The sequence below is a fragment of the Phascolarctos cinereus genome, unplaced genomic scaffold, assembly GCF_003287225.1.
Source record: "Phascolarctos cinereus isolate Bilbo 61053 unplaced genomic scaffold, phaCin_HiC Scaffold_9;HRSCAF=440, whole genome shotgun sequence".
In the NCBI taxonomy this organism is placed as follows: domain Eukaryota; kingdom Metazoa; phylum Chordata; class Mammalia; order Diprotodontia; family Phascolarctidae; genus Phascolarctos; species Phascolarctos cinereus.
The window spans coordinates 222,035,038-222,053,711 of record NW_027556402.1 but is presented as its reverse complement, the minus strand read 5'-3'; the positions used below and the strand labels follow the sequence as shown (position 1 = coordinate 222,053,711).

Sequence of the window (18,674 nt, the reverse complement as noted above, 5' to 3'; positions counted from 1 at the left end):
TTTCACAACATGACTACTACGGAAGTGTTTTGCATGACTACACATGTATAACCTGTATTGAGTTGCTTGCCTTCTCGGCGATGGCAGGTGGGGAGGGAGGAAGGGAGAAAATTTGGAACCCAAAATTTTAAAAACACATGTTAAAAAAAATTGTTTTCACCTGCAACTTGAAAATAAGATATATACGAAATGGGGTATAGAAATCTATCCTGCCCTACAGGAAAACTGAAGGGGAAAGGGATAAGAAACGGGGTGGGGGGAGATAGAAGGGAGGGCATATTAGGGGAAGGAGTATTCAGAATGCATGCCATCTTGGGGTGGGGGAAGGGACAAGATGGGGAGAAAATTTGGAAATCAAAATCTTGTGGAAGTGAATGTTGAAAACTAAAAATAAATTAATTAATTAAAAAAAAAAAAGAATGGGAGCAAACACACAGCCCTGCTTTACTCTATTGGTGACTGAGAAAGGAGAAGAGCATCATCCATTATCCAGAACCCATGCAAAGATGGCATCCTGGAAGTGGCATAATACTGATGAACTTCTCCAGGCAAGCAAATTTTGCCGTGATCTTCCACAAGCCTTCACAAATGACCTTTGATACTCAGAGCCTTACAACAATGAATATTGTCTATAGACCTCTGTTTTGCTCCTGACATTTATCCTGCAGTTGTCAGGCAGCAAACATCTTATTGACCATTCCTCAAGTAGATGACCATTTCCAAATGAAGGATCAGCCTATTAAGAAGGCCTCTGGATCTTGCTGGCAATGACTAAGACAAAGACCTCTTTTGTGGTTGTCACACGACAACCTTTTTCCTTTATAGAGACAGACAATGGAGGCATCCTTGAGTTCCTGGGAGATCACCTCCTCTTGCCATATAACCCAAAAGACTTCAGTCTTGAGCAGTGGACTCCCTATCTTATAAATCTCAGCTGGAATAGAATCAGAACCAGACACTTTGCTACATGAGAGAAGCTTAGTGGCATTCAAAACGTCTTCTTCAGTAGGTTATAGAGGGATTGACTTTAACCTGAAGAATATGGTCAATGGCTTCAGCATTGGTTGATGAGGGTCTGTTGAGAACATTATGAAAGTATTCAGCCCATTTCTCCAGGATCATGTCCTTATCACTAATCAATATGGCTCCATTAGCACTAAGTAGTTGAGAAGCACCATAGGTCTTTGGCCTATAAATAACCTTCAGGGCATCATAAAAGTGCTTTGGGTTATTCCCATCAGAATAAAAGTGAATTTCATCTGCCCTCTTACTGAGCCAATAATTCTGCATCTCTCTCATCTTTGTTTGCATTTTACTTTTCATGTAGTTAAATGTTGCTTTCTTAGAGATGGACAAACTATTCTTGCTGGTAAACTCTGTAGAGTTCTTTTGTTTTCATTTAGTAACTTCTGAATTTTCCCATCATTCTCATCAAACCAACTCTGATGTTTATGAGTGTTCTGGTCCAGATTAGTAAATATGGTGCTGTATACCAAATTTCTTTTCTTTTTTTTTCTTTTCTTTTCTTTTTTTTCTAGGCAATGGGGTTAAGTGACTCACCCAGGGTCACACAGCTAGTGTTTTCTGTGTCTGAGAAGGGATTTGAATATGGTCCTCCTGAATTAAGAGCCAGTGCTCCTTCCACTGCACCGCCTAGCTGCCCCTGTATACCAAATTTCTGAAAGCTGATTACTCCTTTTTGGCTCCACTGTTCCCAACCATGTGTTGGCTCAGCTTTCTCTCCAAGTTAGCAACAAACTGTTCATGCAGGGAGTAGAACTCTAATCTGCTGACATTAAGTCTTCTGGTGGACATCTTGCCTTGGAGCAACTGCCTTTGTTGAATGTGAACATTTAACTTGGAGAGGATAAGTCTATGATTGATACATTACTGTGTGCCACCCATCACCTTCATCACTCTCACATTGTGTCTCTTCTCCTTACATGGTCTATTAAATACCAATGTTTGCTTAAAAAAAAAAGTGTATCTATGAAGTTTCATTGCTTTCACATAAATGGAAGACAGTGTTGGTGATGAGAACAGCATGAGATGCACAAGTTGTCTGTCATAAGTGAGCATTGCTGTTGCTGTTTCCAACTCTATTCCTCCCAAGGACTCCCTGGCATGTCTGATAGACTGTGTCTACTCTGGTGTTAAAGTCACCCAGAATTACAAGCTTGTCCTCTTTAGGCACATTGATGAAGAGGGTCTCTAGATCTTCATACGATTTTTCTTTTACCTCATCAAGGTTCAAAATGGTTGGAGCATGTGCACTGATAATGGTGGCATGGAATTTCCTGCAAGTGGCAACTGCATTGTCATGAGCCTGTCATTCACTCCTTTTGGGAGGCATACAAGCTTGTTGACCAGATTAGATTTGATCGTGAAACCTACATCAGCTTCATGGCACACTTCACCACTTTGGGCCACTCCTGAAAAACATGCATCTAGCTCCAAATTTGGTAAGCTGGCCTTCATTTGACAGCATTGTTTAACTCAGGGCTACTATTTGGATAGGATGTCTGTTGAGTTCTCTCACAACAAGAGCTTTCAGATCTACTGGATTTAGTGCGGTCCATAAGTGTGTGTAAATTCCACATACTAATGATGAGTGGAATCATCTTTTCAAAAGTTTTTTATACATTCCTGTGTGTGTGTGTGTGTGTGTGTGTGTGTGTGTGTGTGTGTGTGTGTGTGTGTAAGTTTCAAGTACAGGCTAAGATCCCTGGATACTTCAGTAAACAGGCCAGGGTTGGGTGAAGCAGGCAATTTTTGGGGCACCTTTTCTAACTCTTCCCTCATGCCAAGATGTGGGCACTGCAGTTCTTCAAAAAGGCTGCTCGGACACCCAGGGAGTAGCCAAATCCCACTGCTGCTTCAGTCCAGTGAGAAGACGACCCTATAACCCGGGCTGCCTGTGTGCAAGGTTGTGACTACAACTCCTGAAGCTTTGTCACTTGCCCACTGCCACAGGACTTCAAGGTATGGAATAATGGTACAGTGGTATGGGTGATGTCTTTTAACTCATGCATAAGTTAGATAAAAGTGGGGCAGAATTGCACAGTCATTGGCCTCAGTCTCTCTTCCAGAGACATTGGAGTCCAGGAGTAGAGCAAAATTCAAGACAACTGGCAATGACTCAGGAGGCAGTGGATGACCTTGGCATCTTCAATGTTGAACCAACCTCTAAGTGCTCCACAGCACCTGCTTCCAAGGCCTTTTTGGCCCGGTGGAAGAAATGGCTCTCATCTGCCTTTTCTGCTGGGGAAATCTTCATTTGCTTGGGGCAGACACCCTGCAAACTCAGCGATGGATTTGAGGCTGGTTGGTTTCCCTCAGCCTGGTTTAGCCCATCTACTGAAACAGTTTTACTGAGGTGTGGCTGCTGAGCAGGCTCTAGCTTCTTGGAGCCACAGGTGAAAATTGGGTGAGTCAGGTGGATACCAAAGTCAGAAAACAGCCCTGGAGAAAGGGCTTGGCAACCCTCACACCAGAGATACTGTCCTTCCCTTATCACCTGACACGTCCCATGCTGGGAGCTGCCTAATTTTGAAGGCACAAATGGGCAAATGTTCCAGAAATTCAAAGGCGAAAAAACATTAAATTCTCTCACTCTATGATTCATGCAGGAAAAGCCACATGAATGAAGACAAATAGCCCGCAATATTGCAAAGTGTAGTCCAAAACAGATTAAAGTATAATTGGGGAATATTTAACAAAATAAATAAGAACGAATAAAATACAGTAATGTTATAAATGGTTTTCTAAGTCAATATGTGCCCACAGGCATCCTTATATGATTTAGTTGCTCCCATTTCTATTTACTTTGACAAGACTTTTCCAAACTACAATGTACAGTTGCACGGATAGCCTCATGTCCTGATGTCTTGGACATCTACTATAGACAGACAGTGAGCAGGTTTTAGGAGGAAGAGAACTGGTTGGATTTTATTCAGTAAATGACCCAGAACCCAAAATGCTAAGTATAGTAATAAGACAAGAAAATGAATCAAGGAAATAAATATAGGCAAAAATAAAAAGTCATCACTTTTTATAGATGATATGTCGTGTACTTAGAGAACCACAGAGTGTATTAAAAATTTAATTGAAAAATTAATAACCAGCAAAGTTGTAGAATATAAAATGAATTTACATTAATCATTTTAATTCATGCATATTATACATAAAACTCAACAGGAAGAGATAAGAAGAGAAATTTCACTTTAAAATAACTGATGTATAACATACTTGTGAATCTCTCTGCCAAGATACATACAGGAATTATCTGAATTTATGAAAATAAAGACAAATGATAGGAAAAATAATCATTGCACATGGGTAGGCCAAGCCATTATAACAAAAAAAAATGACATTATTACTTAAATTAATTTATTTTTTCAGTGCCATACCCATCAAAATATCAAAGACTTGCTTTATCAAATTAGATCTTTTTAAAAATTTTTCAAAGCAACTTTATTTCATAATCCAAAAAAATACACAGAGGATAGTTATTAACTATAAACTAGCACAAGAATGCTTGCCAGGAATCTGGAAGTATCAGTTTGATTCCATGTCATAATTCAAGTTTTTTTTTTTCAGGGAATGTTATTGCCTCTGGGAAGGGATCTTCAGAGGAGAAAAGTGGTCCTACAATCCAATCAGAAGTAATACTACCTTCTTAAGAAACACAAAAATCATTCTATACTTTCCTGGCCTTGGATCGGCTTAAAACGTCTCTCGGTCAAATCATAACTGTCTAAATCTTCAAACCCATTACTTAGGGAAAAGGTGGTATGATGCTCCTGCATGTCACAACAGGCCTGTTGGAGCTTGTCTTGTAGGCTGCTTGGGAAACCTTGGACTTTAGGCATGAGATAAATTAAGGCTGACCATTATTTCAGGGCAATGCTACAGGACATTCCCAGAGTCCAGGCTCCAAGGAGACGTGTATCACCACCCACATTTTCTCACCAGTTCCTACTCTACTTGATCCACAATTCATATAGTGCCTTATAGTTATTCTGCTGATCCTCAGAACCTTGCTTGCTTTCATGAGTCAATTTACTTGCTTCATAGAGGTGGTAGAAGAATTCTCTGACATCATACTTAGGACCTCTGATATTTTCCATAGCATTTTTATATGCCTGGGGCTGGAGATTGCTTAACATAGAATCTAGTGATGTGAAATAGCCTTCATCTCTTGAAAAGTCTTTTCTAAAATAATCTGTCTTCCTCTGAAGATTCTTAGATTTTAGCCACATGCAGTGAGATTGGGAGGTCAAGACCCTCAAGACAAATAATTTTTTTTTTATTTTTTTTAGGCAATTGGGGTTAAGTGATTTTCCCAGGATCACACAGCCAGTAAGCGCCAAGTGTTTGGTCTGAGGCCAGATTTGAACTCAGGTCCTCCTGACTTCAGGGCCGGTGCTCTATCCACTGTGCAACCTAGCTGCCCCCGAGAAATAATTCTTAAAAAGTATAAACAAAGGGAGGCTTGCAGTAGTAGATTTCAAAATGTTCTTAATTAAAACAATTTGGCAAGGCTTAAAAATAGATAGTTCGATCAGTGGAGCAGATTAGGTATGTAACATACTGAATTAAAATAACTTATTAGCATAATTTACAATAAACCCAATGATGTCAGCTACTGGAGTAAAGACCTACCATTTGATAGGAACTTCTGCAAAAAGTGGAAAGCAGTCTGGAAGAAATTAGGCTTAGGCCAATATCTAACATCCTACACCAAGTAAGTTCCAAATGGATATTTGACTTAGATATAAAAGGTCAGATCATAAACAAACTATATGAACAAGGAAGAAATTTACGTTCAGATTTAAGGATAAAGAAGAGTTCATAGCCAAACAAGGGATACAGAGGATTAGGGAAGATAAAATGAACTGTTTTGATTACATAAAATTTAAAGTGTTTTTTTTAAAGCAAATTCATTACAGGTAAGATTAGGAAATAATTTAATTGGGGAAAAGTCTCTACAGCAAGTTAACTTAGATAAAGGTCTCATTTCCAAGACATGTAAATAATAGATTTGAATTTATATAAATAATTATAGCAATATCATTCCTCAATTGATAAATGATCAAAGGATATATGTGAGTAATTTGCAGGGGATGAAATATTATTGTCACATTAAAAAATGTTCCAAATCAATAAAAATTAGAGAAATGCACATTAAAGCAATTCTGAGGTTCCACCTTATACTTAAGCAAAGGTGATCAAAAAAAGAAAATTATATGTGATAGAAGCGCTGTGAGGAAACAAGTACACTGATACTTTTTTGTGGAATTGTGAATTGACAGCCATTCTGGAAAACAATTTGGAATTATGCCTAGAAAGTTACTAAGAAGTGTATATACCCTTTTAACTAGCAATACCGCTACTAGACCTATACACCGCAAAGAACAAAGGAAGAAGAAAAGATCCTATATTGATTAAAAAAAAACCTGATAGTAGCATTTTTGTTGTGTAAAAGAGCTAGAAAACATGGGATGTATTTATCAATTGGGGAATGGTTGAACAAATCATTACATATGATTGTAATGTAATACCACTGTGCTGTAAGAAATGAGAGAAGAGATTGTGTCAGAGAAACTACAGAAAACTCGCATGAACCATCGCAGAATAAAGTGAGTAGGACAAGGAGAATAATTCATGTTATAACAACAACATTGCAAAAATGCATAATTTTGAAACACTTAACTCCAATCAGTGCTATGATTTACGGTGATTCTAGACAGAGTAGTGATGGACAAATAGGCAGAATAAGACACACATTGTTGGACGTGGCCAATTTGAAGTGTTTTGCTTGACTTTGCATATTTTTACATGGGTTTTATTTTTTGTTGTTTCTTTTCTAAGCATGTGACAAGATGGATTCTTTATCAATGAAAAATACATTTTTTTAAAACGCTAATTTTAAGAGGTTCCGCAGAAGTCCTTACCCCCCCCAATTTTTCCTGAAATAGTACCTTCCAAGATCAGACATATGAATGAGCGTGAAGAGATTCTACTGAGCTGCGATCAATATTCTTCATCCTCTTGCGATTTTCTTTTTCTCTTTCCTGTGTAGATGCTTAGGCCATACACTTTTGTATGATCATGGATGCTCTATGGCTTGATGCAATGCAACTAATACAACATCATCCACAAATCAAAGAACTAGGAGGAGGGCCTTGCCATTTATAGGGCATCTGTCTCCAACTTAGATGCTATACTGTACCTACCCCATGACAATAGTAAACACCTCTGGCAAGCAAAAATCTCCCTATTTCATGTCTCACCGGATAATTCCTCAGAGGCCAGGCAATTGTGAATTTTCCACAGGGTGTCCCAAAAGCTTTATTGTAATTTTAAGTTGAATATTATACTGATTTTTGATCCAGTAATAATAAAAATAAAATAAATTTTAAAATACTCCCTGTATTTTAATAAGTATGCTACAGTAAAAAGAACAACAATTTTGGAGTGAAAGGATCTGGGTGTGAATACAGCTGTGTCACTTACTATCTCTATAATCTTAGCCAAGTCTTTTAACCTTCAAGCATCTTAATTTCCACATTTTAAAAAAAAGAGAATTGGATCAGACAGGCTCTGGGATCATTTCTTACTTCAAATCTACGAGCCTATGGTAGGCTATTTAACTTCTCTGCATCTCAGTTTTCTCATCTATAAGATGAGATTTTTGGTCTAGATTGCCTCTAAGCTCCATTGCAGCAGACAATCTTATGTCTATGATCCTATGAAACAAATGTCTTATCTTATTAACAGTATTCAATCAATCAATTAATCCAGAAGCATTTGTTAAGACCTTATTTTGTACCTGGTACAATAATCAGCACTGGGAATGCACAGAAAGACAAATCAGTCCTTGACCTCTATGAGATTGCATTCTAATGGGAGAGACAACATGGAAATACTTTGGTTCACACAAAATGTGTATGGAGCAGGTGGAAAACAATTTTCAAATGGAACATGTGAGAGCATGGGATTGGGAAAAGTGTCTAGAAGTATGTAGGATTCAAGCTGGTATTGATGAAATACAGAGAAACTAAGAAGCACAATGAAAGAGAGCATGCCAAACACGGAGGAACAACAAATTCAGAGTCAAAGAAATTGGAAGTGGATTAGACTGTTGTGTGTGAACAATAGCAAACAGGTCGATGTAGATGGATTGCAGAGCATATTGAGATGAATGAGGTGAAAGAAAACTGACAAGGTAGAAGAGGGCCATGCTATGAAGATAATTAAATTATTCTTAAATTGAATATCACTTAGATTTAAACAAGACTTTATATTTAATCTTTGAGATAATAGGAAGCCATTGGAATTTATTGAAAATCAGCTTAGGTATTTGATAAAGAGTAGATTGGATTGGGGAGATACTTGAGATGAGGATATCAGCTAGAAAGCTCTTCTAAAGTCTGAGTGAAAAGTATGAAGTACTTAAATTAGAGGGTTGTGTAAACAGAAGGAAATATAAATGAGAGGTGTTGGTGAAGTAGAAAGAACAGCAATTTAGCAAGAGTTTGAACTGTGAGGCAAGTTCCAGTGAAGAGTCAAAGGAGATATCATATTTGTGAGCCAGGGTAATTGGGAGAATACTGGTGCCCTCAACAATAATGGGAAAATTAAAAGAGCAAAGGGTTTAAACTTCAGAGGGAAGGATAAAAAAAATATGTTTGTAAAATGTTGAGTTAAAGTGCCTACAGAGCATTCAATTCAAGCTGTACCAAAAGGTAGTTGGTGATATAGGGAAGTACCTTAGGAAAAAGACTAGAGCTGAAGATATAGCTAGGGGAATCATCTACAGAAAGATGATGAGTGAAATTTCATGTGCCAATGAGATCATCAAGTGGAACAGGATAGAAGAAAAAGAGAACAAGACCTAGGGCAGAACCTTGGAGGATACTCAGGGTAATTGGGATGCCGTGAATGGAGACCAATCATAGGAGACTGAGAAATAGTCATCAAACAGGAGAAGAAGAACCAGGAGATTATGATGTCATGAAAACCTAGAGACGAGTTTCCAAGAAGATAAAGTTATCTACTGTTTCAAACATGGAGAGAGATTAAGAAGAATAAAAGGCCATTAAATTTGGCAATTTATTGATCACTAGTGCAAGGGATTAAAGAATAAAGAATAGTGTAGAGTTAAACTGATTCACCAAATGGTTGAGAGATGAAAGGAAAGGGATTACATAAAAGCAAGAACCTGGGAAAGAATTGAGGGGTAGAGAGAATAAGGGTTGGAGTGAGGAAAAGAACAGGATAAGAATGCAAATCAGCAAAGATGAAAGATAGGAATAGTCAATTTTGGAGGAGTTGTAGGAATATTGGTACATTGCTGGTGGAGCTGTGAGTCAGTACAGTTTTAGGAATCAAAGTGATTAAAACTTCGATATCCCTAGATACAAATTTCACACTACTAGGCTCAACATCCAAAGTAGTATATTAACAAGAAGAAAACAACTTCCACTTCTGGGAGCCAAGATGGCGGAGTGAAAAGGTAGTCGCTCTCACTCTCCCCTATCAACCTCTAAAAACGCAGAAAATATCACCCCAGAAAAAAAAAAACCCTGGAACAGCTGAACTAGAAGAAAGACAGGGAGCAGCAGTGCAGCAGCCCAGCAAATGTTCATCTGAAAAGAGCTGAAGAAAGCAACCTAAAGTCTTCCTAAAGTCCAAACCTTGCTGATTCGAGCCCAACACCAGGTAAGCTCTCCGAACCTCCAACTGTCAACCAGGAAGATATCTTGAAGCCCAGGTGGTAGAGCAGGCAAACACCAACACCTGGACCTCCGAGTGCCTCAGTGAGGGCCTGGGGGAACTGGTGGAAACCAGCTCAGAAAACCACCAGGTGCCTCGCACTCTACCTCAAAGGAATCTACCAGTGCATTAGCAGAAACGAGGGAGGCAGCATTTTAAAGGGCCCCAGGCAGATAAACACCCTGCAGCACCCATCTAAAAGGAGCTGAAGAAAGCTAAAGGAAAGGAAAAACAGGCAACCTAGAACTGCCTGAAAGTTCCAGCCTTGCTGATTCCTGCCCAACAAGAGGTAAGCTGCCAGAACCCTACAGCCTCCAATTGCCAACATAAGAGGCACCAGCACACAAAGCCAGTGACCAAGACCTAGGCTCCCAACACAAGAAGTTTGGGTCAGTGCCCTCTATTCCCCAGCAGGGGAACTCAATCTCTTTAAAGGCCAGAGAATAAAGAAACGCCATGAGTAAAAAGAAATGTACCATAGATTCATATTATGAGAACAGTGAAGATCAAGACAGAAATTGTGAACCGGACAACATTGTCAACAAACCCCACATCTGCAACATCAAAAGGGAATATGAACTGGTCTGAAGCCCAAAAAGCCTTCTTAGAAGAGCTCAAGAAGGATTTTAATAGTCAAATGAGAGAGGTAGAAGAGTCCTTAAAAAATACAATCTGCCAATTGGAAAAAAAGTACACTGAAGAAAATAAGTCCCTAAAACAATTTGCCAATTGAAGAAGGAAGTACAAAAACTAACAGAAGAAAACAATCTGTTAAAAACTGGAATTGGACAAATGGAAACTAATGTCTCTATGAGAGAGCAAGAATCAGTCAAACAGAAACAAAAAAATGAAAAAATAGATGAAAAGAAGAAAGCCTCTATATATACCACATATTTTAGCAACACTTTTTGTCACATCAAAGAATTAGAAATTAAGGAAATGTCCATTGATGACTGAATAGCTATTTTGCATGGTAAATAAATACAATGGAATATTACTATTCTATAAGAAATTATGAATGTGATTAATACAGAGAATAAAGATCTATACAAACTGATGAGTAAAGTAAGCATAGGTAAGAAAACACCATATATGACACTAGCAATACAAATGGAAAGAATAACCACAAAAAGGTTATTGTTGAAAATTATGAGGAAAAAACATGGTATCAAAGAAGTAATATGAGGAGACATCTGCATTATATTCTTTTGAAGAAGTGAGACCTCCATGCTGCATGTATATTTATACTTTAAGGGATGCATTGGTTAGTTATACTGATATTTCTTTCTTTATCTTTAAAAATAGTTTTATGTAGGATAATTCTCTGGGATGGAGACATATGGAAGACAGTGTCAGAAAATATAGTAATTGAAAAGATAACAATAAAAACATACTTTAAAAGGGGGTCTGGGGAATCCTAAGGCATAGGAAAAGAGGAATGATAAAAGGGTATGATCAGAAATGGGAATTTCAGATTTCATGATCATAAAAGTAGAAAAAAATATGGATGCTACTAAGATAAAGGGTAGAGCTATCTGTAGATGGCATTAAATCTAACACTAAACTGAAAGAGAACTAAGGTGGGGAAACTAATTCAATTCAGTTTTACTTGGTCAAGGTTAGGCAACCAAGTCACCCTAGTGTTAGTAGAAGTACACTACCATGACTACTGCTATCATAAAAATGAAATCAATCAAAATTATCATTTGTCACAAATGCACCACTCTACATGTAATTCATTGTTATAATAATGGCTCCATGTCACTGACTTTAGACTAGTAAAGCTTTGAGCTACTAACCCTATGAGATATTTCTACAAGTTGAGTATCCATCTGTGAAAATCTGGATTAATCCTTCCAATTCAATTATCAAGTGGATATCTGGGAGGTACAATCTAGTATAGATTCTAGACTTGATCTAAACTAAAAGGTTTAGCTATATGATTTTGTCCAGCACGACATTTTCTATGCTAGTGGTACACTATCTTTTCAGTAACAGGAGGTGGAGATGAGAAAGAGTAGTCAACTCCTTGATTGTTTAACTAATTTACTTATAATTACAGGAGCCCTAAAATGAATCTCATGAATAATTTCTATTTATTTTCACTTTAATTAATTTTCTATTTCTATTTCTTAGATGTGATAGGCATACTTGAATTCATATGATAGTGATTCTACTGGCTACATCCCCACATGTTAGTTGGAGGATAAGATCTCAGCATTCAATCACCTATGGCAAAAGGATGGTTATTATAGACTGAGAGATTACATCAGTAAATAACAGGCTGAAAATTTCCCCTCAAAATTCATTTTTAAAAACTTGGATATATATTTTAAATACAGGAAATATGCAAAAATTCAAATTTACATGTGTGCATAGACAGATATAGCATATATATATATATATACATATATATATATATATGTGTATATATACATATATATATGATTTGTCAGTATATATATACATATATGTATATGTGTGTTCTCTATATAAATGGAGAAAAGGAAAGAAAAAGACAGGGGTGAAAGATGAAAGGGAGACCAAGAGGAAACAGAAGGGAATAAAGAAGGAGAAAGAGAGAGGTAAAGAGAAAATGAATAAAGAGGGGGGGGGAAAGAGGCAAAGGAAGAGGAGAAGAAGGCAGAGGAGGTGAATAAACCTTGAATTTCAATTACATTTCTGTCACTTTCCAGCTGTATATCTCCTTGGGCAAGTAACTCTACATCTCCCTGCAGTTTTCTCATCTATAAAACTGGGCTAATAATGCCCATAGTACCTACCTTATAAGTATGTCACAAGGCTCAAATATAATAATGTACGTGAAATATTTTGCAAATTTTAAAGTGTCATACAAATGTCTCAAAATCACATAATTTATGTATTGGAAAGGACTTTGGCTGCCACCTAGTCTGAAGGGATACCCACTCAGAATGTGCCTGCATGGTCTCTCCTTAAAATTTTCCAAAGAGAGGAAATTCCTCTTCATCTACTACCTCTGCTGGCCTTAGATACTTACTAGCTATGTTACCCTGAGCAAGTTACTTAACTTGTTTGCCTCAGTTTCCTCATCTGTAAAATGGATATAATAACAGCACTTGCATCTCAGGGTTGTTGCGAGGATAAAATAATATATTTGTAATGTGTTTTGTAAAACCTGAAGTGCTAGATAAATGCCATTGCTGTCGTGATCATCATTATGCTGTTGTTATTAAACCTTGTCAGAAAGTCCATGGAAGACACTGAGCTCCTATAATAGCCAGTAGCTTCTAGGGACAAGCCAGTGGCTCGTACTTACTGAATGCTGCCCAGGACTGCATTAATTCATTCATTCATTTACCCAAAAAACACTTAGAGAACACCAACTATACTCAAGCCACTCTGCTCCTCCCAATTTCTCTTTCATGTACCCATTTGAAAGGTTGGGTTTATTACACAGAAATGATTATCCAATTATTGGCTCAAAAATAATTCATGCAATGTACTCCAAAATACATGGTCATAATGAAGACATTTAGAATATGATTAACACCAAAGGCAATCATTTGCCCTCATGTCTCTACTTCTAAATGATAAGTGATTAGGTATTGCTTGCTTGAGGGCTTTCAATTCAGTGATGCTCTTATAATAGTAGTGTACTTAAGTACACTAAAATACTTTCATCTCAAATGCATTAATGGAATTTAAGCAACATAAAGTTCTATTTAATTTGCCAAAAGTTACTTGCCCTCTCTGGGCCTCAGTTTCCTAAAATATAAAATGAATACCAGTAAAGAAAAAAACAGATAAACTAGATGATAAATAAAAGTCTTTATGACTCAAATAGCTTATGAGTTAATATCCTAAGTTCCTTTGCAACTCAAACTGCTTTGCCTCACCAGTCTCCTGTTTCCTGATCTATTAAATGAAGATATTTAACTTAAGCTCTATGACATTTTCAAGTGCTCCATGGAATGATCCTCAAACCAATAGTCTATATGTCTATAAAAATATGAGCTACGTAACTACCGAGAAAGGAATTTATAATTTTCATATTAACCGATATGATATGTATAATGAATATACTAATAATTTAGTTTTCTCAACAGCTGACTCTCTGGCTTGCGAGTTAGAGTTCACAATGCAATTTAAAGTGATTAATCAAAACTCTGACAATGCTTACAATCACTGGATCTTAAGTGAAGTGAATCAAAGATTGTAGAACCTGTTTCCATCACAGAACACTGGTTCTGTACTTTAGGGGAGGTGGTTATAACCCTTAAAGTGTTGTATTGTGGGACTTGTGGGCTTCTCATGGGAAACCACTAAATGATTATTTGTAATCCACCTTCCCACCTCCTTCCCCAGTTGTGATTTAAGTATATAACCTGTGCTTTTACTTCAACTAAGAGAACATTCCTCGCTCTGAATTTGATTAATTAAACTACTTGATTACTGGCACTCTTGTCTCTAGGCCAGCTTTGTATGGCCCTGAGCGTTCTCAAGCTAGAGACTGGCTCAGTAAAAAATCCTGTTAATGCTATACAAGGTCTAAAGTAGCATACAATGAAGGAGAGTTGTTCTTTTAGGGTGCTGATGGTGTAAGTAGAAGCAACGGATAGAAGCTTCAAAGAGAAGAATTTGGGTTTGACATAAAGAAAATTTTCCTAACACGTCTATCTAAAAGTGGAATGATATGACTCAGGAGGCACTGGGTTCCCCTTCACTTTAAAGCTTCAAGTGGGAGTTAAATGACCATTTATTGGAGATCTTGGAGAAAGGATTCTAGGACAGGAAAATAAGATGTTTTGACCAATTCTCCAGGGCCCAATCCATCAGCTTCTGTATTATCTAACACTTTGTTTGCTCCTCTTTGTCTAATGTATTCCTCATTTGTACCTATAATAGGATGGACTAGATGACTTCTGAGCTCATTTCCAACTCTGAGCTTCTGAGATTCTTTGGAACACTGAATAAGAATGGCAGGTACCATTTGTGTAGAGGGAAGACATTATTGTAAGCTGAAGTGAAAGGAGGAGCTTTCAGACCAGAAAAGGGAAATTATATAGGAGGTCTTAAATAAACACTAAGATGTTAACTGCCTGAGGAAAGAGCATAAATGACATGGGGAAAGGTATGGAGGCAAGGGTGTGCTGGTCAATCTTTAGCAATCAGCCCTGAAAGAGAAGGGAGCTTGCAAACTGTATACTTTTCAGGTTAATCTGCTTTAACACTTTCTCCATCACTTTCTTAGCTCTAGACAATGAACAGAACAATAAATCAAGCCCTAATTTGTAGCTTGCCAATTTTCAAGGTGCAAATGCTCACATTGGAAATTTAGCAATTGGCTATCAGCAGCCAATCTGGACTGGCTCCAGCAAACTGCTTTGTGAAAGTGAAAATGTCCATGTCACCTTACTATGAAGGTAATTAGAACAGTCAGTTCACAGCAGAATGTTTGTGTAGGTAAATAGTGACTAATAAAATTGGAGAGAAAAGTCGTGGCCATCTGGATAATTAATTTCGCCCTTTCTCTTTATTCAAGCTTCAGTCACTGACTGGGTTTTTCACTTACTTGTGGAAGGAGTGAACTAAGACAATATCAAGATAATTCAGGGCAAAAAAAAATCTTATTTTTGCCTGAAATATTTTGGTAATTTCCACATTCCTCTCATCCCTGAATTAATCATATAGGGGCTCCAACAGCAGCAAATACCTATCTCTTCTGCACTCCTCACAAGCTTGGAAGCAACAGGACAAATTCAGAATCATCTAACTCAGGGAGAAATAAATGAGAGGCCCAATAAAATATGTACTCAGGTGTTTGCATAATTATCTTTCAAAAATACTCTAGAGAAATCACTGGAAAACCTAATAGTTTGTGAATCTCTCTGGTTTTTTTTTTTTACTATTGCTCACAATCCACTGATCCTCTATGAAAGAACACAAGCTAATAAACAGAATTATTCAAGCTATATCCTCAATGCCCTTGGGCACAAATCACATTTAACAAAACACTGCTCCTAATGCAGTGAGAACACAGAAGAGGTGTATGGGAAAAGTGATGGAAAGGAATCAGTCTCTCAAATTCCCCTAAAGGAAATACCCTAGTTCTACAGGGCCTAGGATTTTGCAAATATAAAAATTTAAATTTGAAAAAAAAAATTCTCTGGGCTGTTCATCAGTTATCAGGATTGGTTGCTTGCATAGCCTGAGGCTAATGATACATTCTCAGATTTTTACTTTATTTTGGCCTGGCCAATACTTCCCAAATGAACATGGTCATGACAGATACCTATGACTGCCCTAGCTATTTTACAGAGCCACAAAATTAGAGTGGAAGTGAGTTAGACTTCGTTCTGGGGGCCCACATGTAGAGGAGTCTTTCAGTTGAGGAAACACAGAAAAGTGCATCTAGTTAGCTGGAATAATTAATTAAAATAAGAAGCTGCAGATGTCCTACTCTGATGGCTTATTACAACATGTCAGATGTTATGCTAATGGGGCATGATGGGCTGAGGTGATTTCTTCCCCTTCCTGCCTAGCTCTATCACTAGCAGTGGACACTTGCTAATATCTTGTCTCCTCCCCAGGGAGTGATGGTCCACCTTTCCTCAACCGCATACACATGTTATGTCATGTACCCCAGGTGCTGTCTGTGGTACTGAAGAGAAGGTACAGAAGTGGTACTGTTTTGCAAAGGAAAGAATGTTAAACCTTTAATCATAGGACCTAAATTTGAATTGCAACCCTGCCATCTGTGTAATCTTAGGCAATTCACTTCATCTCTCTTGCCTTCAGCTTTCTCACATATAAAATGAGGATATTGGGATAGATGATCTCTGGGTCCTTGTTATTTCTAGATCTATGATATTATGGTCTTATTTGTTCCAAGAGCAAAATTTCCTAAAAAACAGCTCTGCTAATAGAGTTTCCTCTTGGGTCAAATGCAAGGCTTGGACTAGATAACATCTAAGGACTTCTTCAGCACTAACATCCTCTGAAGTCTGACAGTAAAGCAGATGAAAAACTGTGTAAAAGCTCATCCTGCAGCCTTGTCTTCATAAATGAATATTTTATAATTAAAGAAATAGTGTTCAAGAGGAGTGAAACCAGGGTAGTTAACATATAAGCTCTGAGGAAAGAGTAAGAGGCTAAAATATAAAGTAACAGAAGATAATGGCCATATAAAAGATCTCAGGAGGAGAATTAAAATGATTTTTTTCACTGTTCATATTTTAAAATCTTAAAACACACATATACATAGACTGGATACTTAAATATCCTTTATGTTTGCTAAGGTGCTTTTTAAAATTTCATTTTATCATTTTAAGAAAGATGGCCTAAAAAACTCTACCAAAGTTTCCATGCAGTTTTTCTAGCCCCTGAATGTGCTTTTTGAGCACCTTGAGTCTGTATCCCAGAGCTCTCTGTTCCCTGAACCTTAACAGTTCAGAGTAACTTACTCCTCAGGTCCTCCTCAAGCAAGGCTTTCAGAGCCAAAGTGGCCCAGCAGCCATCCTGTCTACAGGTGAGGTTGCCTAGCAACCAACCCCCATGAGAGTGTGGATGCTGCCTGAATGCATCAATTCCAAGAGGAACTAACCCCACGGATCAATTACTAAGAGGGAAAATGAAGGGGCAGCATGTGGGAAGTAGAAAGAAAATGTTGGTAGAGTACCTCTTGGAGTTAAGGGGGAAAAAAAGGTCTCCATGTTTTAAAGGGCAAAACTGTAATAAAATACTTCTCCATCCCCAACTCCCTATGCCTGAAAATAATGGATGAAATGAGTGAGAGGACTGCACCCTGAGAGAGAGAGAACTTTAAGAGGACTGTATTTATCATCTACCACACAAATGACATGCAGCAAACAGGAAGAATCTGTAGTCACTTCAAATTGCATCTCAGCAACCTCTGAGGTGACAGATAAGCTAAGCTTCCTGTTTTCCATAATAAAGGAAGCCTTGGGGAAAAAGATAAAGTTTTAACCAATTCTCCAGAGGACTAATTTTCCAGTATCTATCATATCCAGATCTTTGCTTGTCCCACTTCTCTTTGGTTACTGTGTTTCTCATTTGTACCTCTGTCAGAGACTGGACCAGATGAATGAAGTGCAAGGAAATTTGTCATTCAATCTATAGGCCAAGCTAAAGTCCCAGGTCATAGAATCAGAAGGTTTTATGTTTGGAATGGACCTCAGTGACCATGAAAGGAGTTCCTACCGTAATATATTTGCAAGTGATCATTCAGCCAATGTTTAAAGATTTTTCAATGAGAAAGAATGTACCATCTCTATTGGTAGCCCATTACACTTTTGGACAGCTCTAATTGTCAAGATCTTGGTGGTGTTTGTGGGGTTTTTTTGTTTGTTTGTTTGGTTGGTTGGGTTTTGGTGTGTTCTCCAGACACTGAGCTTAAACTGACTCTTTTGAAACATGTGCTCCTGGTTCTGTTCTCTGAAACCAAAGGAAAAAAAAAAACTTAATGCTTCCTCCTCATGACAGTCCTTTAAGTACCTGAACAAAGCTATCAATGTCCCCTGAGTATTCTGTTCTCCATGACAAAAATGTCCATTTCTGATTCTCACATAAGACAGATTCAAGGGCTTCCACCATCCTGGCTGGGCTTTCACCATCCTGGTTGGGTTTTCACCATCCTGGCTGGGCTTTCACCATCCTGGTTGGGTTTTCACCATCCTGGCTGGGTTTTCACCATCCTGGCTGGGTTTTCATTATCCAGGTTGGGTTTTCACCATCCTGGCTGGGCTTTCACCATCCTGGCTGTCCTCCTTTATATATCCTCCAGCTTATCAAAGTTCTCTTAAACCTAGAATACTCAGATTGAGCACAATGCCCGATGAGATCTGATAAGGACAAAGCATAATGAGACTGACACTCATTGTCCAGCCCCCCTC

The 18,674-nt window shown here is 37.9% G+C and overlaps 1 pseudogene; it reads right to left on the bottom strand.

The window, feature by feature from the left end:
- Positions 1-4,242: 4,242 nt before the first annotated feature.
- On the bottom strand, positions 4,243-18,375 carry LOC110218932 (perilipin-3-like; annotated as a pseudogene).
- Between the last annotated feature and the right edge of the window lie 299 nt (positions 18,376-18,674).